Source organism: Capra hircus, chromosome 1, assembly GCF_001704415.2.
Source record: "Capra hircus breed San Clemente chromosome 1, ASM170441v1, whole genome shotgun sequence".
Taxonomy (NCBI): domain Eukaryota; kingdom Metazoa; phylum Chordata; class Mammalia; order Artiodactyla; family Bovidae; genus Capra; species Capra hircus.
In genome coordinates this window covers 59521938-59546025 of record NC_030808.1, presented here as the reverse complement: position 1 = coordinate 59546025, position 24088 = coordinate 59521938, and the positions used below count along the sequence as shown (strand labels likewise).

Sequence of the window (24088 nt, the reverse complement as noted above, 5' to 3'; positions counted from 1 at the left end):
TTTAATTATGGGCAGTATTCTTCTCTTATTGATTACTAATAAAAGCTATTTCCTGGTGAGACACTTGTTTTATGTTCATATTCTACATAGATGATGTTGGGTGTATTATTTGTGTTGTGGAAGGTCCATTTATTACATTTTAAGTGGTAAAATGTCACCAGTTTGAAATAGAGGAGGACACTACATTTAATTTAAGAATAAGCCTGAATTTATAGCTATTCAACAGAAAGTAGAATATGTTTTGATAATCTGATAATTTTGAAACAACCAATATAATTATTAAAGTATAACGTAATTCATTTCAAAATTTCTATTTCACAAGAATCCTGTAAATGTATCTGATATATTATACATTCTGATTGTATGTACTCTGATTAATGAGGTTTTCCTGTGTTTGTTGTTAATAGAAATGAAGAAGATTGAGATTTCATGTAGATTCTTTTCCAAAAACTTGATATAACCTTATATGTTTCAAAGGTTATGGTTGTAAACCTGTAACTTATCAGGGTTAAATGAGCTTTCTTAAAAATAAGAGATACCGTTTCTACCTATTTTGAATTATCCCTGTGGCCTGTTGCCTCAGAGGAGCTAGCAGGCTCTTATCATGCTGACTCTATTATTAATAACTGGCTTCAATATTACTGGACAGATTGTTATTAATGTTTCCAACTCTTTAATCAAACTAGTTCCTGGTGTTTCTTTCATCCTGTTTGAAAGCTATTTATTTATACTCTGTTTTTCTTCATATCCTTTCTTTAAATTTTATTTTGAGATGTGTGTACTTTTTCTCAAATATGTTTAAAATAAATGTTGAAATTATCTGGGGAATATAGCTGTTCTCACACTTGTTTCTTATCATTATTTTTCCTTCCCAAATTTCTTCCTAATCTGGCCAGTTTATTATTCTAGAAAATTTTGGGGTAGTTTTGTCAAGCCACTCCCTTTATTCCTTCAAATTCCATTTGGATTGAGTTTAGACCTGACTTCTACCACTTATTTGCTACAAGACTTTGGGCTCAGCTTCCTCATCTATAAATGAAAACATTAATAGTACCTTTCTTATAATGCTGTGGGGAGGGGTAAATGAGTTACGTAGCACTAAATATAGTTATGTAGCAGTAAGGGCAGTTATGTAGTACTACGTAGTTATGTAGCACTAAGTATAGTTCCTGACTCTGCAACAGTGGCAACTTTTATTATAAGAATGCATCCTTACTAATAGTAGCAATGTTTTAGATGAGAACAATGTGGAGTTTGAGTTTTCGTGTATAGAGTTACCAAGCAGAACAGTGAGGATCTCCCTAACCTGCTGGACCAACAATGTCTATAGCAGTTAAGATACCTTTTTTATAACTTCTATGTAACTTTTATTTTTCCTGTGAAATACCCTCTGTAGTTTCTGTTTCTTTTCCTTGTGCACTGAATATAATCTGTACATATGAATAAATTATTACGAAGGTGTTAAAACTTAAAAGACAGTTACTAACACTGTTCTAGATTGTTTAGGAGAGAAGATTGAGCAGGGAGTTAATCTAGTACATATACCTAATACATTTTTCTAGAGCCAGGGAGATATTGAGAATGACATTTTTATGTTTTTAAATTTTTTGATTAAAATTGTATTGATTGTGTCATGAAAGTACTCTCCTCTAAATTTCTGAAGATATTCATGTCATTTAAGATCAGTTTATAGAGGTAGTATTTAATAACAGCAATAATAGTCAATGCTGCTGCTGTTGCTAAGTTACTTCAGTTGTGTCCGACTCTGTGTGACCCCATAGACAGCAGCCCACCAGGCTCCCCCGTCCCTGGGATTCTCCAGGCAAGAACACTGGAGTGGGTTGCCATTTCCTTCTCCAATGCATGAAAGTGAAAAGTGAAAGTGAAGTCGCTCAGTCGTGTCCAACTGTTTGTGACCCCATGGACTGCAGCCTACCAGGCTGCTCTGTCCATGGGACTCTCCAGGCAAGAGTACTGGAGTGAGGTGCCATCAGTAATCTTGTAATTCAGACAATCTCTGTGTCTTCTCACATGACCATTTTTCTCCTGTGTATTTGTGGGGGGAAAAGGTGATTGACTCATATCCATATTCAAGTCATTCTATGTAGAAGAGACTTTTGGCTTTTTACTAATCACTATTCACCATTTACTGGCCACTATTCAAAGTGCCACTGGTCACTCCTTGCAACTCTGAAGTATGTATTGTCTCATTAAGAAGTGCCTGTGTTTTCAGAGGTTATAGCATAGGAGCCATACGTTCCTATGGCTGTACTTTGATTTTTCCATCTTAGTCCAGGTGGCGCAGTGGTAAAGAATCCGCTTGTCAGTGCAGGAGATACAAGAGGCCCGAGTTTGAGTTGGCAAGATCCCCTGGAGTAAGAAATGGCAACCCACCCCAGTATTCTTACCTGGAAAATTCCATGGACAGAGGAGCCTGGTGAGCTACTGTCCGTGGGATTCCAGTCAGATGCGACTGAACGCATGTGCACGCACACACTCACACACACTCGGACAAGCTAATAAACAGGGTTATAGAATATACCAAGCTTTCCACGTTTGGAAAGAAGGTTTGTATTGCAAAAATGCAGACCTCTTAGAATTTCATATTAGGCAACACTTTGAAAAAAAACTACAAACAAACATCTGTGGCCACCTTGACATTGGGGAATTTCTCACTGTCCCGTCTCTTGTGATTCTCCTCTCTTCCTCCTCCCCTCTCATTTCTATGCTTCTCTACCTTCAAACTGTTATTTAGTTATGCAGCACACTTTAAACACACAAAAAGAATTATTCAAGTTTTACTCTTTGACCCTAACCAGCTTAAAAGCTATTTTTCTCAAAGGATATGGTTCCATTCCTACAAGGAACTCTAAGGCCAGTTTCAGACTTATTCTAGAACATATGTTGTAGATGTGAAAGAAATAATAAGTAAAATGTCCATCATTGCAACATGACTCATATTTTCACTCCTCCCCCTTTTTTTAAATAATCTATGCAATAAAGGTGTCTTTTGGAAATGTTCTTGTGAACAATCTTAAGCTATTATTATTTTTTTTTTCCTGTTTAGCTTCACATAATATAAAAACGTTAATGATCCCTGAGAAAGGACTTGGCAAAAGTATACCTGGGCTAGGGGTATGTATTCAGATGTTTTTGAGTTTAGTTGATTTGTTTTCAAAATTTAAAAAAATTCCGTCTTTTGTTTACTTTTGGAAGTATTCATTTGCCAAGTCAACAATCTCTGATCAAATTACACTGTAACCCTTAAATTAATGGCATTTTATGCTCCAGGGCAATAGGTATCACTTATTTCCACATCATTTAAGAAGTTCATGTACTGTGCACTTGTAGAAGACTCTTTACTAGGCACCTTGGGGACAATGGACAAAATTTACTTAATGAATCTATAAGCCACACTGTTGGAGAAAAAGCTATCTTCAGTCTAACGTCTGTACCCACCCTGCAACACACAGACACACACACGTCTTTCACAAGGCATATTTTAAATTTAGGTATATATGCTTGTTTTGTTTAATTTCACTTTAGTTTTTTGCGGAAAGTGCAGGAAGTCTAAGGCACTGCATTGTACGGGATATTACAGGAAGTAGTGGCAAGATTATCTGCTTGTTCTAATATGATTTACGTGTCTGTCCCCCACCAGCCTGTGAAATCCTCACAAGCAGAAACTACATCACACGTAGTATCTTCACTTTTCACTTTCAAGTACAGTAGTATGGCACATATTTGGGCACAAAATACATGTTTAGTTAACACACAAAGATCAGAGTGGTTAAATTCTCTCTTGCAGAATAAAACTTTAGTGTAAAAGTCTTCAGAATATATCTAAATGGTTCGAAGTTAAAACCAACTACATAAAAATCATAGGATATTATTCAGCATCTATAATAAATCATTTATAATTAAATCTTTGCTTTTCATGCCTCTCAGGCTACAGAAAACAAGAATTTTTAAATTATATTTTATATTATTTATTAATTATTTAAATAATCACTTGCATTAGTATTTGATATGTGAACTAGGGAAACTTTAAGAACTGTGTAGTTTCTTTCTTTCTTTCTTTTTCTTTTTTAAACATCGGGCTTTGAGGAGAATAATGTATGGGAACTACATATAATGCTACTTCTTGTGTAGTCACCAACTTGTGTTTGACCCTTTGCAACCCCGTGTCTCTAGTCCACTAGGCTCCTTCTGTCCATGGGATTTTTAGGCAAGAATACTGGAGTGGGTTGCCATTGGGTTTTATGAATTGATAGCCTTATTGGTTACAAATTATTATATTTTCCACTTCAAGCAAATGGTTGCATATACTATGGACATTGGGAAACAAAGAAAGATGATTAAATGGACTATGTAACCTTTTTAAAATAGAGTTCAGTTCAGTTCAGTCACTCAGTTGTGTCCAACTCTTTGCGACCCCAAGAACTGCAGCATGCCAGGGCTCCCTATCCATCACCAACTCCCAGAGTCCACCCAAACCCATGTCCATCGAGTTGGTGATGCCATCCAACCATCTCATCCTCTGTCATCCCCTTCCTCTCCTGCCCTCAATCTTTCCCAGCATCAGGGTCTTTTCAGATGAGTCAGCTCTTCTCATCAGGTGGCCAAAGTGTTGGGAGTTTCAGCTTCAACATCAGTTCTTCCAATGAACACCCAGCACTGATATGCTTTAGGATGGACTGGTTGGATCTCCTTGTAGTCCAAGGGAATCTGAAGAGTCTTCTCCAACACCACAGTTCAGAAGCATCAATTCTTTGATGCTCAGCTTTCTTTATAGTCCAACTCTCACATCCATACATGACCACTGGAAAAACCATAGCCTTGACTAGACAGACCTTTGTTGACAAAGTAATGTCTCTGCTTTTTAATATGCTGTCTAGGTTGGTCATAACCCCTTCCAAGGAGTAAGCGTCTTTTAATTTCATGGCTGCAGTCACCATCTGCAGTGATTTTGGAGCCCAGGAAAATAAAGTCTGTCACTGTTTCCACTGTTTTCCCCATCTATTTCCCATGAAGTGATGGGACCGGATGCCATGATCTTAATTTTCTGAATGTTGAGCTTTAAGCCAACTTTTTCACTCTCCTCTTTCACTTTCATCAGGAGGCTCTTTAGTTCCTCTTCACTTTCTGCCATAAGGTTGATATCATCTGCATATCTGAGGTTATTGATATTTCTCCCAGCAATCTTGATTCCAGCTTGTGCTTCTTCCAGCCCAGCGTTTCTCATGATGTACTCTGCATATAAGTTAAATAAGCATTAAATATACAGCCTTGATGTAATCATTTTCCTATTTGGAACCAGTCTGTTGTTCCATGTCCAGTTCTAAGTGTTGCTTCCTGACCTGCATACAGGTTTCTCAAGAGGCAGGTCAGGTGGTCTGGCATTCCCATCTCTTTCAGAATTTTCCACAGTTTATTGCGATCTACACAGTCAAAGGCTTTGGCATAGTCAATAAAGCAGAAATCTGGAACTCTGTTGCTTTTTTGATGATCCAGCAGATGTTGGCAATTTGATCTCTGGTTCCTCTGCCTTTTCTAAAACCAGCTTGAACATCTGGAAGTTCATGGTTCATGTATTGCTGAAGCCTGGCTTGGAGAATTTTGATCATTACTTTACTAGCGTGTGAGATGAGTGCAATTGTGTGGTAGTTTGAGCACTCTTTGGCATTGCCTTTCTTTGGGATTGGAATTACTAGACACTTAAACCAAAGGTACTGAGAGTTATGGGTGTAAATTAGAAGAAAAATTTGCACCATGCTATATTGGTAAGCAAGGTAAGAGGAAGCGTCAAGATATGTTGGGTTTGACTCATAAACACAGAATCTTCTGGGTAAATGAGGTTTGAGTTAGCATTAGATATTGGGAGACAATATGGTATAGAAATTAAACACATTATCTCTAAACCAGACAGGCTGGATTCATGTCTCATTACTGTTTTGCTGTGTGATCTTGAGCAAATCACTTAACCTCTCTGTTTCTTCATCTGGAAAATGAAACTGAAAATAATGCTTACCTCATAGGGTCATTATTAGGATTTAGTGAATTAATAAATGCAAAGTACTTATAGGAGTGCCTGGCACGTAGTAAGGACTTAAGCATTAGCTATCATCATCATCATCATTATGTTAACCTGGTCAATTCCTTCCTTTTAAATTTAATTTAATTTTTTATGTGAAACTGAGAATGGCTACATGGCTTGCTGAGGTTACACAAAGTATTCGTAATAACACTGGGACCAAAACTAGTTCTTAACTTCCCCCTTAGAATCTTTCTACAGGATGAAATTGCCCCATGGCATATCAACATATGAAACAATTTAACTTAATAACTTTATAACTTCAGAGCCTGGTTGTCAATTAGGATTATTGTTTCATGTGGTGCAATGGTTAATTTAATACATGGGTCACCAGTTCCAGCAGGGAAAGTGTATCTTGAACTCTAGAAAGTACTAAGAACATGTCACTTATTGTGCTTGGAATCTAGTAAGGTATGCAGATATGGAGAAACTGTTGAGATGTTGTGCATTTTTCACTAAGCCAAAATATTTGTTTTTCTTTTTAAATTCAACTAACTGGTTGTTCTTTAGAAAAGGTGAATAGACTTCATGGTCCTTTACATTCCTTTTGGTTTCTGTTGGTAGGAATCAAATACTGTCTTCTTATTCTCCTTGGGTTTGAAAAGGTACTTTTAAACAAAGGAATTGATGCTTATACAGTGAAGTAGTTTTGTTTATGCAAAGGAACACATCCTGCTTTGAGAGATAAACCAAATAAAAAGGATGATTTTACAGTTAATATACTTAATTATTGGTGCCTAAATGCAGAGTTTGAATAGGTCAGAATCAGTTATATTTTTCATTTTTATATAAATTTTCTTTAGAATATTTAGCCTCTGTTGTACTGTTCCTAAGTTCTCTCTAAGTGACACACAGCCAAACTGTACAGAAATATTTTAGGAAAGGTGGCTATCTAGGTACACAGGCAGAGTCTAGTTTAAAAAACTGGGAGACAAGGAGAAGGGCCTGAAACTAGTTCTGTTTTCTGATCTTTGTAATTCCATGGCTGCAAATGTATCACTTATGGGAGAAAAGGCACCTGGGAGTGGGGGAAGGGGTGGGGAAACACGTGATGGGGTAAGGAGTGCAGTATCAGCATTATTTTAGTTCAAGCAACATGTAGTGAAAAAAAAAATGATTAGAGACATCAGACAAAGACAAACATTTTTTTTCTTTTAAGGAAGCTTTATTTAGAAGCATTGATTATTTTTATTTTTTCCTCCTAATAAAAGAACAAGGGGTTTCTGCTGTGGTTTCAGATCCATATTCTATGTAATCTTGTCCTGCTAGTGATGGAAGCTTCTTGTGGGATTTATTTCTGTTGTTGTAACACTATGTACTATATGCATTGCACCTGTTCACACAAAGTACATGGGACTGTGATGTTTGTACAGATAGATGCTTCAAATAAGAAACCGATCTGCCTTCTTCTAGAGTACCAATCTATTAGTTACTTAATTCAACTGAATTCTTTTTCTGTCTGTGATTTTGCTTATGGTCTTGATTTATTTACTGAGGAATGATTTCTTCTTTGCAGTTACCAGTTTTGTCTGAGATCAGTTTTCCTATTGTATGGAGTCTGTTTCTTTCAGAGCCTCCTTTAAGACTGCTTTGACTTTAAAATCATTACTAGGCTTTTGTCAGAGCAGATTTGTTGACACTCTTTCCACATTAAAAAAAATAAATTTATAAGATTGCACAAATAGGCTATCTATTTCACTATTTCCTGCTAATATGCAAAAAATGTATTTATGATAATTACATGTACTGTATGCCAGAACTGAAACAATGCATTCCTCATAATGGAGCATAAATAAAGAAGGTGGAGCCAGCTGCTCTTAAACTGTTTATTTGCAGCAGTAATGCTATAGAGAATATACCTTTTTCACTCTGTTAGTCTGGCAATACTGAACCTGTTGCTGCATTAGACGAGTTGCATTTTGCTGGATAGGGGAAGGAAGGCTGTCTGCTGTCTGGTAGGAGGGCTTTGTCTGTGCCTTTCTCTCTCTGTTTCTTTCTGTTTTTCTTTCTCTCTCTCTCCCCTCTTCTCTCTCTCTCACTCGCTTGCTCTGTCTCTGTCTCTCTCTCCCTCTCTGCCCCCCCTCCCTCCCTCTCTCTTGCTCTCTCTCTCTCTTCCCGTCTCTGTGGTTTGTAAGGTAGGTTGCAGTGTGTGTATATACACAACATCAAGAGCAGGAAAATGGACTCATTAGGGAGGCAGGCAGTCATTACCACTCACACTGTACTTCCAGGGAGACACCGATTATGAGAAGAGAAACTCAGCGCTGGGGAAGAAGGTAGGGCAGACAACTTTCAAAAAAAAGAAATCCTGCTCCCTCATTCCCCCCTCTACCTATCATCTCCTTTAGCCCCCATGCTTTTATTCTTTCTCCCTTGAATTTTAATTTCCAGATTTAAGTTTGACAGAGCTATTGCTAGCTTAAAATTTGGAATATCTCTAGGAGGCCTATCCTCTACTAATTTTCTTCCTACTTATTTAAGGGTGTGCCCTTGTGATTTAGTTTAATTACTTTAAAAATAATTACAAACAAACCTATTTTTGTCACTAAAGTTCCAAATAAATCAGTATCTTTCACTCTTTTAAAACAGACCCCTCCGTATGTTTGTCAGTCTCTTTGCTTTTCTGGTCTGTTAATGCAATTCCATCTGTCTGTCTATATATCATGGTGTCCTTATTTATTGCAAACTGGGTTTTGTTAGTTATGTGCCAATGAGTTTTAGCTGCAGTGACAGCGTGGGTATTACTAAAGTGAGACTCTTGTTCTTTGTTTTACATTGAAGTTTAAAGTCCATATTTACAGTTTAAATCCTTGAAGCAGTTTAAATACCTTTTGCCAGTATATTTATTAGATGGCATTGGCCATAAGGTGAAAGGTTGTCACTAAGGGTGGGTAAAAATCTAGTAATTATTTTTATTATTACATACTCCTCTATATTACATCTGGGGATGTATTTTGAAAGGAATAAGTTATTCTGTTTTGTAACTTTTATTTTGCAGATGAACTTTTACATTTATAGGGCTATCACTGTGGTTAGTAAGAATGCAAACTTTCTTAACAAGTTTTTATCTTGGGACAGTTTCCTTTTAGTATGTTACTGTTTATTATGCTTGGGGAGGGAGGAGTCGGGGGCTGGCCATCTTTTCACAAAGTGGAAGCTATGAAGTGTATCAGGCCATCTTGTGCAACAACTGTAAGTATTCATTTAACATTTCGGGAACTATAAATAATATATTTGTTAGTTCAAGCATAGTTTTGAGGTGCTTTCTTTTTCCTTTATTATTTATTTTTCTTTTTTATGGTGGGAAAAGTTGCCTTCACAACTAGCTGACATTGTTGAAGAGTTTTCCCAGAACAGTGTTCTTTGATTCGAAGAAGTAGTTAAATAGGTCCATTTGAAATGGTCTCCTTAGTGGAATTTTATTTGGGTTTGTCTGAAAGTAAAACTGTTACTCCTTTGACAAAAATTAAGTCAGGTGGTAAGATACACAAATATTTTCAGCATACACATAGCAGTGATAGAAAATGGATGCTAATCTATAGAGATCTTTGATAATAATAATCACCTTTTTCATAATAAATTATTTATTTAATAGAAGTGACACTCTTTTTTTTTTTAAATTCCATTGGGCCTCTCTGACTACACAAAGAAGTCCATAAAGCAATATTCTTAACCCACCTGGGATGCTGGAGCAGATTCCCAAACACATTCTCGATGTTCAAACCTAGTAAAATGTTTATTAAAAATCCATTATTCCAAGAAGATGGTGAACTTTTGGTACTAGAAGGTTTTCTCCCCTTTCTTTTAAAAAATTTGTTCAGAGACTTTAAATTTGCTTGTATTACAAAAAGTGTCTTTTAAGCTGGAAGGCCAGCTTTGACCAAGAGTAGTACAGATGCTAAAGACACTCAGTCAAGTCCTGTCAGGGATTTTTTTAACCCTGAAGGTCTAAAGGGGAACTTTGCGGGAACCTACTGAAAGTGTATGTTCATATGGTATGCAATATATTGTGTTTCAAATGTGATTTTTTTTTTTTCCATTTGAGACTTTTGACCTAAACATTTGTTTAAAAATTTTAGTGTCAAAGTGTGCATGTCTGATGCACCTGTCATTTTCTATATTAATATTATGAGAACTGCCTAAAATTCAAATCTTTTAAAAATAAATCTTTACTCTATCTCTTGACTAATAATTCTCTTTTTCTGTACACATATATATGAACAGATACCTGTGTGCACATGCGTATATATTTATGTTCTCATACGTGTGTGGATAAACGAAACAGATTCTTTGAGGATATGACATCTTAAAATTTTGTGTTAAGCATATTTAGGTTAATTAGAAGCAAACAAAAAAAAATAGGTTTTAAAGAGAAGATGAAAATTTCCTTTAACCTTCTAGAAAGAGTAACAGTAAACATTTAGTCATTTTTATGGTTGGTTTGAGTTTTAGAATGTATATATATTTTCTTTTGCATTATAATTCTGAGCCTTCAGTAGATCTAAAATATTTTTAGCATGAAAAATAATCACAGCCTTTTCTTGGAGGGACTGTCACAATCTAAATACGGCAGGACATTATAAAATGTGCATAAGTAAACTTAAAACCAGTGTATTCTGCTATATAGGGATTTGGAAAGCTGAAAGGCTTGCATCACAGGAGGGCTATAGAGTGCCAGAAGAATTTATTAACCAGCCTTACTGGTTATGGTGGGCTTTTCCTATCAGCACATGAAATCTGCCTGTTGAAAGCCCGAAGTCTTGGTCAGGTCACAGTATGTTTCGTTTTAATGTTGGAGCAGACAGTTATCTAACACACCCACATGAGGAAGTGTTCTAAAGCAGTTATTTCATGCTTTGCCATGCCCTGTAGCTAAAACAATTTGGTATTGAGTGACGTGTTATGTGCTTTTTAACTCCTATCTGATGAAAATCAGTTTTGACTCCTTGAAAAGGACCAAAATAGTGGAATGCAAGGCAACGTAATTCAAATGCTAAGCACATGTTAGTTTAAACTTTTTTCTAACTTAAGGGGAGAATCACTATGGTCATTTTTAATATAAAGACTATATAGTGATTTCTTGGATTGTACTCATTAAGATTTCAAGACTTTTGGATACTTTTCTTCCTCACATTTTTTTCTCCAGAAGCCTACATTCATCAAAGAAATAGCAGCTGCATATTTTTCCCTGAAATGTGAACAAATAAATGGTATTCCTGTTTATTTATCTATTTTTGAATTTTAATGATTAGTCCTTGTGCTAATTAACAAATTCCCGTATTCATAAAATCTGGCACTTCATAAATATCCAATTGTGTGATTATCTACACATGTTCTGGCTTTCTATAAATATAGAAATTATCAGTGGCTGTGTTCATGAACTTACCCAAGCTTGAGTAGCGGCTAGTCCTGCTGCCACAGAGGAGCCAAGTTCAGACCCTGAGCAAATGCATTGCCCCAGGGTCTGGCAAGGTGTGTAGAGGCAGCATCTGGCTGATACTGCTAACTAGTGATCCTTTCTGGCAAAGGAAGCACTGATGTTGACATTCTTTGAATGCCACTAGTTCCAGCCTTCTTCAGTCCCAAGGGTGGCCTCTTTTAAGTCTAAAACTTGATAATAGATATTAGAGCTGACTTGTCTTGGAGGCCACTTTAGAAACATTTTAGCAAACTACATTTTTCAGTGGAAAATGTACTTTATTAAACTTCTACAAAGGAATAAGCTAGTACTTCACCTTAAGGTCCTTAGCCAGTGAGAATGTAATTAGCATGAAAAGTTGTGTAGCACTGAAAAGAAAACTTAAATATTTTCATTTATATGGCCATGTAACTATCACAAGCATATAGAAATCATATACTGCTTACATAGTAATAGTTCACCCCACATCAAGGGCAATAAACACTAGCAATTGTGCAAGTTTGTACATCTAAGAGTTATTATTCAATTAGAAATCAACCCTTTTGTATGATTTTTTTTTCATGTTGTATAAGCCATTTTGGTTAGCTTCTGCAACACTGGGTATTATTTATAATGTTTCTAGAGTCAGCATTGGCCATTTGATTTTTTGCTCCAGACTTTCAGATTATATATGCAATTCCTTGTTTATTTGGCAAAAACTTGGTGAATTTTGCAGTTTTCTTGTAAACCAGTCTTTCATGCATTTCCATTGCTTATGTAATTTCTAGCATTTTGTAGAATCCTCAGGGATTATAACCAATGGGAAATAACTAGCAAAATCCTTTCAATTCTTTACCAAAAACCCAAGGGCAATATCTGTATCCTAGAATTCCTAGAGAAAGTCTAAATTCATGTATTTTCCTGTAACATAGATATTATATATTTAATTATCAAATAACATTGATGTCAGTTATGTTTAATGTAGCAAAATAGATTCTTTGAGCTCTATTACTTCTAATTTCAATATAGGCTGTGGGAAGAAATAATGCCATCTATTATTACTATCATGTATGTGTAACCACTACAGCAGATGTTAGAAACAACATTCAAGGGCCTATAAGAAAAAAGGGCTTTTCTGCCACTCTAGCTGTTCAACTGTAATAATGAATAAGTGGCGTGCTATTTCCACACTAAACTGTGGAAAAATTATGCTTGACTTTGGCTTCATAACCTCTTCTCTAGGATCAAGCTTTTTTTGTGATTCTATAGTTTGCTTGAAAATAATCAGCTTGAGGACATGGAACTTGCCTCTCTGGAATCTTTTGACACTCAGTTGAACCTTCAGTTTAGGGTATTGTAGTTCAGTTAATCAGTGTACCCCTTATATAATTGCTTTAACTTAGGGAAAGTTAGCTACTGACTTCCAAGTGAGTATGCTGAGAAAGGAGCAAGGGCTAAATTCATTGATCCATCTACTTACCAGATAGAAACTAAAGGTATTATTACTAATTTCTGAATATGAAGTGTTACCTTTGAAACTTTGATGGGAAGGGTGGTAATTATTGTACTTTGTGTTTATTTTCTTGATACTACAAGTAATTTTGCCACTGTGTAATTCTGTCATGAGATATGATGAGTTCAACATACCTGTTACATATTATGCATTTAAAAATGTTAAGAATTTATTTGAAAGCTTTACATAATAAATAACTAATGTAAGAATTTGCATTCAAAAAAATGTAAAATTGTTTAATAGAGTTTGGGGATTTGGAGATTAAAAAGATGTCCAATACATTGAAAATAAAAATGGTAATAATTATTCATCTTAATATATAATAGTGTTATTTCATTCTTTAGAAATTTTCCATCTAAACTTTTTTAAAAAACCACATTTGAATTTAAATTATTTAAATTTTAGTTCTCTCTAGTGTTTAGAAGGCTATAATTTTTTATTAAATGAACCTGAATATTTGCTGTTTTTTCCTTTTCTTTCAGAGATGTTCTCTGAATTGCTATTGTAATCAAATTATGATTTGTTGTTGACAAATTTCTTTTATAGTATGAGCTTCTTTCCATAAATGAAATGCAAGTGGGAAAAAGTTAAAGGAATGTTGTCAGTTTGCTTAGGTACCAAATTAAAACTAAGTAAAAAAAAAACTTATGTAAAAAGAAAAAAACAAAAACAATTACTCGCAGAAAACTATGAATCTCCTAGGTGATGTAATTTTTCTGGAAGATAGTATGCATGTATATGAACACTGTATGATTATTAATATAAACAAAATCCCCTTATTTAGACACCAAGACATTTAAATAATGAGAATATGGGCCTCTCTTTTATTGTTTAAATAGGAACTAGGCAAACAAATACAGGGGCTTCCCTGGTGGCTCAGAAGTTAAAGCGTCTGCCTGCAATGTGGGAGACCTGGGTTCAGTCCCTGGGTCAGGAAGATCCCCTGGAGAAGGAAATGGCAACCCACTCCAATATTCTTGCCTGGAGAATCCCATGGAAAGAGGAGCCTGGTGGGCTACAGTTCATGGGGTCACAAAGAGTCAGACACAACTGAACAACTTCACTTTCACTTTCCGGCAAATATAGATAATCTCAGGGATGGCTTTATACGGTTGGTTTGTTGTTTTTTTACTGTTTTTGAATACTGGACACACAAATTCTTTTTGACCCAATAAACGTACTTTGGGTCTGCACATATTTACTAACATCTGCATCTTCTGGGTTGTTTTCACTTGTCACCCCCGCTTTATATTGGGCAAAAAGAGCTGAAATCATTCTTACTTTTTCTAGTTGTTCAAATCAACAAAAAGCTTTATCCCTTCACCTCATCTCTAGAGGAGAGAAGAATAGAGATGATTAAGAAGCAAATGAAGATAAGAATATGTATAAGTAAAGCTGAGGGTGAAGGGAAAGGGGCCTTTTGAAGCTTCTAAATGTATAAGTGCAATGAAAGAAAAAGACTTTCTCCCCAACACTCTATGAAAGCCACCTGACCTGTTGGACACAGCATTTTCTTCTCCCTATGCCTGTTTTAAAAAACAGATTTACCTAAATTCTCCTTCTCCTCCAAGAAAGAGTCCAATGGTACCACCAACACAAGATCATAGGAGAGAAAGTCGTAAGGAATCACATTTCTAATACATTCACTGCCAGATTTTCTTCATACCATTTTCCTTTTAAGCCTTAGGTTGGGGATTATGAGCACACTTTCCTAGTTGGTAAACTGATTTCGTTTTTTTTGTTGTTGTTGTAAGAAGCTTCCCAACAAAGCATTCCCAAGGCATGCCACAGAAGAGCATCATGAGTTTAATTAAAATGGGTAAAGTGATTGAATAAGTTTCTGTGCATGCGTGTGTGTGTGTTTCTTCTCTTGAAATAAAGTTAAATGCTTTTTATATGAAACGAAACAAAAACAACTCTAAACTTCATGTCAGTCTGAATGGATTTAATTTCTTTTTAGAGTAGCTTTCTGAAACCATTTTTGTATAGTGGTTTTGAGCAGCACATTCTATTCCCTGTCCACTTGGTTCTTCAGTTTTTAAATGTTAAATAAATGTGAATAATTCCTTAGTTTAAAAAAAAGCATGCTCTTTTGATGGGCTCAGAGTATACCCATAAATATAAAGATGTGCTAGGATTTCTTTAAAATACTATCAGCTTAGCATGAAAATACATGAGTGAAAGTTTTAGGAACTAATTTTTTTCCTAGTATGTTGAGAGAAACCCTATGGTGTGGTAAACAAACCAAACCAAACCAACCAACCAAACAAACAAAAGACAGTGTCTTAGAGAACCGAGGCATCAACTAATGTCAAAAAGGATTTAAAGTGGTTGAATTGCAGACCTGGTTTCTAGTCCTAACTGATTATATGACTTTGAATAAATCATAATCTCTCTGTTCCTCAGTTTCTTTGCCTGTAAAATGAAGGATAAATTTCCTTATTAGGTTTTCTTTTATCTTAAAAACTGTGTGCATTTATTATAAATTATATATATATATGTGATTCTGCTTGCATTTTCTACCTATAAATCACAAATGTATGGAGAGAAGTTTAGGTTGGCAATAATGGAAGAATAAAGGCAATTTAGGTGATCTAAGAGACCACACACACACTTTAATTTTTTGGCTGTTGTTGTCCTCAGCTTAAGTAGATATCACAATATATTATTAGGGCTAATTAATAATTCAGTGAATGCAGTATACAAAAAGTTGTCGTTTTTCAGACAAAGTGACATGATTGCCTATGCATGGTTGGATAAAAAAGCTACTTTTAACTGAATGAAGCACAGTATGGTTACTATGGCTCCATTCCTCTTCAGTGGCCACTAGGTGGAGAGGTGGTCCATGTCCATGGCCTTACCGGTGGTAAACAGCTCACTTCGAACTTTCTATTAGCAAAGCTGCACTACATGCATCTGAACGAATCTGTGAACATACCCATAACATTTGGCAGAAACCATCAGAGAATATATTCTCTTATATACAGGCATGATGTGGTAGTCATGAAATGCGAAATGATTTGCTCCTTCTTTGACCGCTGTTAATGTTGGTGGACCTAGGAGAAGGCCAGATGAGGACTCAGGTTTTAGTTGTCGCAATAGGGCCTCCTACCTTTTTCCAATTTGTCCATTTTGAAAGGGTCCTGAAATGAATGTCAGCACGACAGTGCCACCTTGTGTCCCTATTGCTGTGAGAGTAAGTGATGCATGACACAGTGAAAAGGAAAGAACAGGAATTTGAAAAAATTGGGCAAATGGTTTCAACCTCTAATTTTGCAGTAGCCGCATGAAAATCTATGTTTTAGTGTATTTGGCAATTCTTACATGCAGAGAGAAGTTAGGATGTGTTCACTTTGCCCATTCTCTCATTCCATTGTATATTAAAAATACTTTAAAATTCCAGGCACAAACAGGAATGTTTAGAATTGGGGATGAAGAAGGCAGGCATTGTCAGAGATACTCACCTAATTCTTAACACTTGTAAGGCCTCGGCCCTGTTGTTTTAGACTGTGAGGTGATTCTTGATCCAGCACATTGTCACAGCAACTTTTATAGGCATACCTTGGTAACATCACTTTTTACATTGTACTGCCATTGTTTGTAAGCATATCTTTCAACTGAACCATGATTTCCTCCAGGATAGTGTTTGGGTCTTATTCATACTTCTGCCTCTAGAACTTTCTATGGAATTCAGCCCAGAAACACTCAAATGTTTGAGATCTGAATAAATGATTATGTCTAGCTTGTTTATAACTTATTTGTTTTATTTTTATTTTTTGTTTTTTAAATTTTAAGTAATTCTAGAGATTTTTCTCTTTGGAAAAATGTCATCCGATACCACCCACTCTCCAAACATCTCTTTATAAATTTATCAATACTTTCTCTCTTATTAAAAATGATTGTTTTTGATTTTGAAAACAATGTATTGCCTTTCCATGAATGTATACTGTAGTTGACTTTGGGGTAAAGATAGTTAATCTCTAGTTCTATCTTTCCAGTAAATTTGCTGTATTACTTTAGGTAAGATACCTAACTTTTCTAGATTTGTTTCCCATTCATTAAATGGGCAGGCTAGACTAGTTGATTTTAAGATACTTAAGTTTTTTGTCGATATTTTTGCTAGATTTTATTGCAACAGCTGTGTGAAAAGAAAAGTGTCATGATCAGGTTTTCATTTTATAGAGACTATTTTGATGGCTAAGGAATAGTACTAGAAGGTATCAGGCAGAGGTGAGGAGACTAGAAAACTAATGAAAGCTAGTCCAAGTCAAAAGAAATGAGACTAGGGCTGTAACTGAAACACAAGGTGGGAAGGGACACATGAAAGAGACAATTAGGAAAAAAAAAAAAAGAAAGAGAATTAGAAGGTACAACATTTAGGACATATTGTATGTGGGATGAGAAAGAGCAAGAATCAAGGAAGAATTTGGGGGTAAGGGGGTTGGCTAATTGATTTTGGCTAATTAGGCTTTTTTCTAAACTTTATATGTAAAATAAATTATAATAAATACCAAGATGAACCTATGATTTGGTATATAACTATGGACTACTTGCAATTTAAACTTGTGTGATGTTCAAAATTTTTATATAACCCTTGAGTGTTATATTAAATGAGTGTGTAGTTTTAAAGTTTCAGATTTTTTCCATGAAATTTATATATGGAGTTTTTAGTCTTTGTATTACCTGAAACAAAAAACTATGACTTTGGCGAGTTGCTTAGGCTTGTTAAGCTTGGTTTTCTTATTTGCAGAAAGGTGATAATAAATGTTACCCTTCTTATCTACCCCACAGGGTAATTGTGAAGATTAAATGACAATGTATATGGAATTTCTTTATAAATAGTAAAGCATTATACCAATTTAAGAACATTTTTATACCAATTTAAGAACAATTTAAAGAAAGAATGGATAATTATAGACCTAAATCAAAGCAAAACACACAAATTTACAAAACACTGGAATTCCAGGCATTTCTTAGTTGGAGTGCTTCTCATTGGTATGGGCTCTCTGGCGATGACTAGATATGTTTAGCCAATTTTCTAAGTTTTTATTTAAAAACCTGTAATAATAATGACAACAGCAATAATGACAATGTTGATGAGCATAAAATTAGTGTTTTTTAAAGATAGATGTTTAGATAAATGTTTTATGCATCATTTATAAGTTCATTTTTTTATTGAAGGATAGCTGATTTTAGATACTAGTTTAGTTTCAGGTATAAAACATAGTGATTCAGTATTTTCATAGATTATACTCCATTTAATGTTATTACAAAACAATAATTATATTTCTCTGCTCTGTACAATATTGTTGTTGTTTAGTGTGTTGGACTGTTTTGTAACCACATGGACTGTAGCCCATGAGGCTGCTCTATCCATAGGATTTCCCAGGCAAGAGTACTGGAGTATGTTGCCATTTCCTTCTCCAGGGTATCTTTCCAACCCAGGGATCAAACCCATGTTTTCCTGCATTGGCAACTGGCAGGAGGATTTTTTTTTTCTTTTTTAACACCAAAGCCATTTTATATTGGGGTATAGCTGATTAATAATGTGGTAGTTTCAAGTGACGGAGAAGGCAATGGCACCCCACTCCAGTACTCTTGCCTGGAAAATCACATGGACAGAGGAGCCTGATAGGCTGCAGTCCATGGGGTCACTACTAGTCAGACATGACTAAGTGACTTCCCTTTCGCTTTTCACTTTCATGCATTGGAGAAGGAAATGGCAACCCACTCCAGTGTTCTTGCCTGGAGAATCCCAGGGACGGGGGAGCCTGGTGGGCTGCTGTCTGTGGGGTCGCACAGAGTCGGACACGACTGAAGCGACTTAGCAGCAGCAGCAGCAGTTTAAAGTGAACAGTGAAAGGACTCAGCCATACATATACAGGTATCCATTCTGGCAGGAGGATTCTTTACCCCTGAGCCACCAAGGAAGCCCTGCTGTACAATATGTCTTTTGGTAAATTCATTTTAAGAGTGATGTTTCTTAAAAAGTAAAAATTTTAAATAACCAAATATGAGGGAAAAATTTTATCGACCTTTTCGGTCTTGTATTATTGGACTCTAGTCCAGTAGTTCTTAAAATTTAGTGTGCTTAAGAATTACTGTGGATGTTTGTTACAGTTAAGGTTTCTGAACTCTCTCCCTCCTAGGATTCCGTTACGGGTTTCAGCTGGTCCACACATGTTAGAAAACATTTTACTTTTTGCTATCATACATCATCATCAGCTAGGGGATGTTAAATGCACAGATTTCTAGGTTCTACTCCCAGATATCTTATATCAGAATCTTTAGACTGATATTCAGGCATCTGTATTTTACAAAAACTGCATCGTAGATTCTAATAATATTGGAAGTTTTGAGATTCACTCTTGTGTTTAGAGTATATTGTTAAAATATATTTACTGTTGCACCTGAATTCATTCTCATCGTTCACATTATTCCTTCACTAAACATAATTTCAATTTAAATAGAAGGGTAAGTTGGTACTGTTGTGTAAGAGAAGTTTAGTCTTGAAAAACAGCAATTACCACTCTTGCCCTATGACACCAAAATTAAGGAAAACAGAAGTTCCTGAGCACTTTTCACATAAATTGCTTAATCTTCACAACTCTGTTGTATACTTTGTTCTTTGCTTTGTGTTAGAGGCAACAACCCTGAAGCTCATAAATTGCCAAGTTCACATACCTATTAAGTGTCAGTGCCAGGATTCAGAACATCTGTATTCTTTATACAGTATTGTAGTATTTTGTCTCTAATCTAATAAATCTTTACTAGGCTTCTATTCAGAGAAGGCAATGGCACCCCACTCCAGGACTCTTGCCTGGAAAAATCCCATGAATGGAGGAGCCTGGTGGGCTGCAGACCATGGGGTCGCTACTAGTCGGACATGACTAAGCGACTTCCCTTTCACTTTTCACTTTCATGCATTGGAGAAGGAAATGGCAACCCACTCCAGTGTTCTACCCGGAGAATCCCAGGGACGACGGAGCCTGGTGGGCTGCCATCTGTGGGGTCTCACAGAGTCGGACATGACTGAAGCGACTTAGCAGCAGTAGCAGCAGGCTTCTATTATGTTAAGTTATGATGTTTAGCTTTAAGGGCCACAGAGGGCTTTCCTGATACAGTGTAAGTATTGTTTATATCATGGAAAAGTAATTGAATTTTTTTCTTATTCTTCCATTGAGAAATAATTTTTAACTGTAGGTAGAATTCAAGTTTTCTGAATGGTTAAGGAGCTTAACTATAAATAATAATTGTTCAGTTCTGTTCAGTCGCTCAGTCGTGTCCGACTCTTTGCGACCCCATGAATCGCAGCATGCCAGGCCTCCCTGTCCATCACCAACTCCCGGAGTTCACTCAGACTCACGTCCATCGAGTCCGTGATGCCATCCAGCCATCTCATCCTCGGTCGTCCCCTTCTCCTCCTGCCCCCAATCCCTCCCAGCATCACAGTCTTTTCCAATGAGTCAACTCTTCGCATGAGGTGTCCAAAGTACTGGAGCTTCATCTTCAGCATCATTCCTTCCAAAGAAATCCCAGGGCTGATCTCCTTCAGAATGGACTGGTTGGATCTCCTTGCAGTCCAAGGGACTCTCAAGAGTCTTCTCCAATACCACCGTTCAAACGCATCAATTCTTCGGTGCTCAGCCTTCTTCACAGTCCAACTCTCACATCCATATATGACCACAGGAAAAACTATAGCCTTGACTAGACGGAACTTTGTTGGCAAAGTAATATCTCTGCTTTTGAATATGCTGTCTAGGTTGGTCATAACTTTTCTTCCAAGGAGTAAGCGTCTTTTAATTTCATGGCTGCAGTCACCATCTGCAGTGATTTTGGAGCCCAAAAAATAAAGTCTGACACTGTTTCCGCTGTTTCCCCATCTATTTCCCATGCAGTGATGGGACCAGATGCCATGATCTTCGTTTTCTGAATGGTGAGCTTTAAGCCAACTTTTTCACTCTCCTCTTTCACTTTCATCAAGAGGCTTTTTAGTTCCTCTTCACTTTCTGCCATAAGGGTGGTGTCATCTTCATATCTGAGGTTATTGATACTTCTCCCAGAAATCTTGATTCCAGCTTGTGTTTCTTCCAGCCCAATGTTTCTCATGATGTACTCTGCATATAAGTTAAATTAGCAGGGTGACAGTATACAGGCTTGACATACTCCTTTTCCTATTTGGAACCAGTCTGTTGTTCCATGTCCAGTTCTAACTGTTGCTTCCTGACCTGCATACAGATTTCTCAAGAGGCAGGTCAGGTGGTCTGGTATTCCCATCTCTTTCAGAATTTTCCACAGTTTATTGTGATCCACACAGTCAAAGGCTTTGGCATAGTCAATAAAGCAGAAATAGATGTTTTTCTGGAACTCTCTTGCTTTTTCCATGATCCAGCGGATGTTGGCAATTTGATCTCTGGTTCCTCTGCCTTTTCTAAAACCAGCTTGAACATCAGGAAGTTCACGGTTCACGTATTGCTGAAGCCTGGTTATTGAGCTACTAAAAAATGTTTTCTACAGGATTACTTTTAACCCCCATTTCTTTGCTATGAGGTATTTTTTTAACCAGTTTACAGATAAGGAAAGTCAGGTTTGGAATGGGTAAGTGACTTACCCAAGTTTTCAAATCTAGTAATCCCTTAGAGAGAGGAGCCTGGGATGCTACCATTTATAAGGTCGCAAAGAGTCTGACACAACTGAAGCTATTTAGCACGCATGTATGCACAAGTGGCAGAACCAGGGTTGACCTGTGGTTCAGTCTGATTTTGACATCACAACTAGTGCTCTTAACCCCCAGTACCTGCAATTCTAACTCTATTTTACAGGTAATCTGCAGAATCAGACTGTCCCACAGTTTGTAAGTACAAGCCACTAAGTGCTAATTACACTTTGTGGGAATTAAGTTCTTCTTCTTTTTTTTTTTTTTCAGGGAACAAACCATTTTGCCGCACTTAATCAGTCTAATAATATTTTTTTAAAGTCTTATAAAGTTTGATGTTAACTATGCATAAAGCCATAGGGAAGTCAGTTGACGTGAACTATCTTTTGTTTATATTTTTATTTGAGAGTTGAAACTCTTTGTTGGAACAGAATATTTGAGTGAAAAATTCAATCTTGTCTTGTAGGACCTGCCATCAACACAACAGGTTCATGGCCTCCATAGACATGTTATTGGTCTTAAAATAACTGGTTTGCATTTAAAATAAAATAAAAACATTAATAGAATCAATGCATCAGTACTTTATAAAATTCAAAAACTGATTCTTGAGCATTCCTGATGTCCTTATTATTTTGTTTTAATGACTCATGGTATAAAATGACAGCCTATGTATACATATGAATTACTAAAAATGTTATATTTGTGAGTTTTTATAGATTTAATAATATTTTAAATGCAATAGGGTTGTTAACAATTTTGGAACTCCGAAACGTATCTTTTAAGTATGAAAATAAGTATGAAAATATTTATAAATTTGGTATGCATATATTTTGAGGATATTATTGATTCCTCTGTAATTATATATGAAAACATATATTTTTAAAAGAGACTCACAAAATCACTAATCAAGGGATATAGTGCTGTCTTTAGCAGACTTTCAAGTTTATTAGAAAATTAGGTTTTATTTCAACATTTTTCTCTATGGGTGGTCTTTCCCAAACAGCATTCTTTAAATTCTGTTGCACAAATGAATGCTACCATGAAAAGAGAAGGGTGAAAACATAAAATGAAGACTTTCACCTATACTCCTTTTTCAGATATAGAAATTAAAACATGTACTTTTTTCTAAAGAAAGTCCCATTTAGCAGCAGAGCATAAATTGGAAAATTTGGTCAGTGATTTATTTAGGCTCCGCAGGGAAAATCTTGTAGGGTGTTTTTGAATATCCTAAATTTATTTTGATTTGAGACCAGCTTAAAGGGCATGTCTATCTTAAAACAGTTCTCCATTTTCCTGAGAAAAATTCCAGTGGAGCTAGTTGTGGGAGGTAGTATCCCAACAATGAATCTTTGGGGCCAAATGAGCACTTTAACACAACTTACTCCATCCATTTCCTTAAACCAAAGACTGTCTTGTCCACTGGGCTTGTTTAACTTTGACTGCTAATTTTATTTCTCTGCAGAGTCAAAGGAGACAGGGAAAAAGGAGGGAAAATAACTATGGCATGTGGGTGAGGTTTTGGCTCAGGGAATACATTTTAAAAGATCCTAGCCAGTGCAGGGATAAAGAAAGCAGTTGGTGTCTGAAATTTACCCCTGATTTAGAGAGTAAGAAATAGAAACCAATAGATATTAAACAACTTGCCTAAAGTTATATAGTAGTTTCCATTGTTGAGATTAGTCCTAGGAACTAGGTTACTTGTTTTAATAAGACAACTGGACAGTCCAGCTTCTCTGTTGATCATGATGCCTTTCTAATAACACTGCTTTTCCTTTTCCCCTCCTTTTCATTTTTTTTCTTTTTTCTTGGCTACTGTCTTTTAACATCTAAAAAAATATTTCTTCTTATAATTTCAGGCTTAGAAGCTAGTTGAATAAATATGTTTTGATTATTAAGGCCATTTAGAACTAGCTGAACTGTAAGAACAGTGTGCATCATGTTAAGCCTCTTGCCGCTGTTTTATTGGAGTTATGTAAGAAATGAACATGGAACCAGAAAAAAAAATGGCTTTGAATAAATTTGGTCTGAGTTCATGGCACATCTCTAAATGTGAAAAATGTGATGCTGTGCTGTGCTTAGTCTCTTTGTGACCCCGTGGACTGTAGCCCACCAGGCTCCTCTGTCCATGGGGATTCTCCAGGCAAGAATACCGGAGTGGGTTGCCATGCCCTTCTCCTGGCGATCTTCCCAACCCAGGGATTGAATCCAGGTCTTCTGCATTGCAGGTGGATTCTTTACCATCTGAGCCACCAGGGAAGCCCCCAAAATATGATGGACACCTAATAAATGACAGGGTATTATTTCTTCGCTTGTTTTTAGATTTACAAAAAAAGAAATGAGCCAGTGGTAAAGATTCCTCATAATACTCTCTCTCACACATGAATTCCTCTATTAGTAACATCTTACATTAACATGGTCCATTTGTTA

At 36.1% G+C, this 24088-nt stretch overlaps 1 protein-coding gene across 6 annotated transcripts in view; it reads left to right on the top strand.

Annotated features, from left to right (window-relative positions):
* Positions 1-24088, top strand: part of ZBTB20 (zinc finger and BTB domain containing 20) — an 848072-nt gene that overhangs the window by 38850 nt on the left and 785134 nt on the right. For 2 of the 6 annotated variants that reach the window (XM_018039991.1, XM_018039934.1), the window contains exon 1: positions 8175-8370. The exons of the other annotated variants lie outside the window; for them this stretch is intronic. The gene's annotated coding sequence lies outside the window, so the exon portion shown is untranslated. Of the gene's footprint in view, positions 1-8174; positions 8371-24088 lie in introns of those variants that run through there. 6 annotated transcript variants of the gene reach the window in all.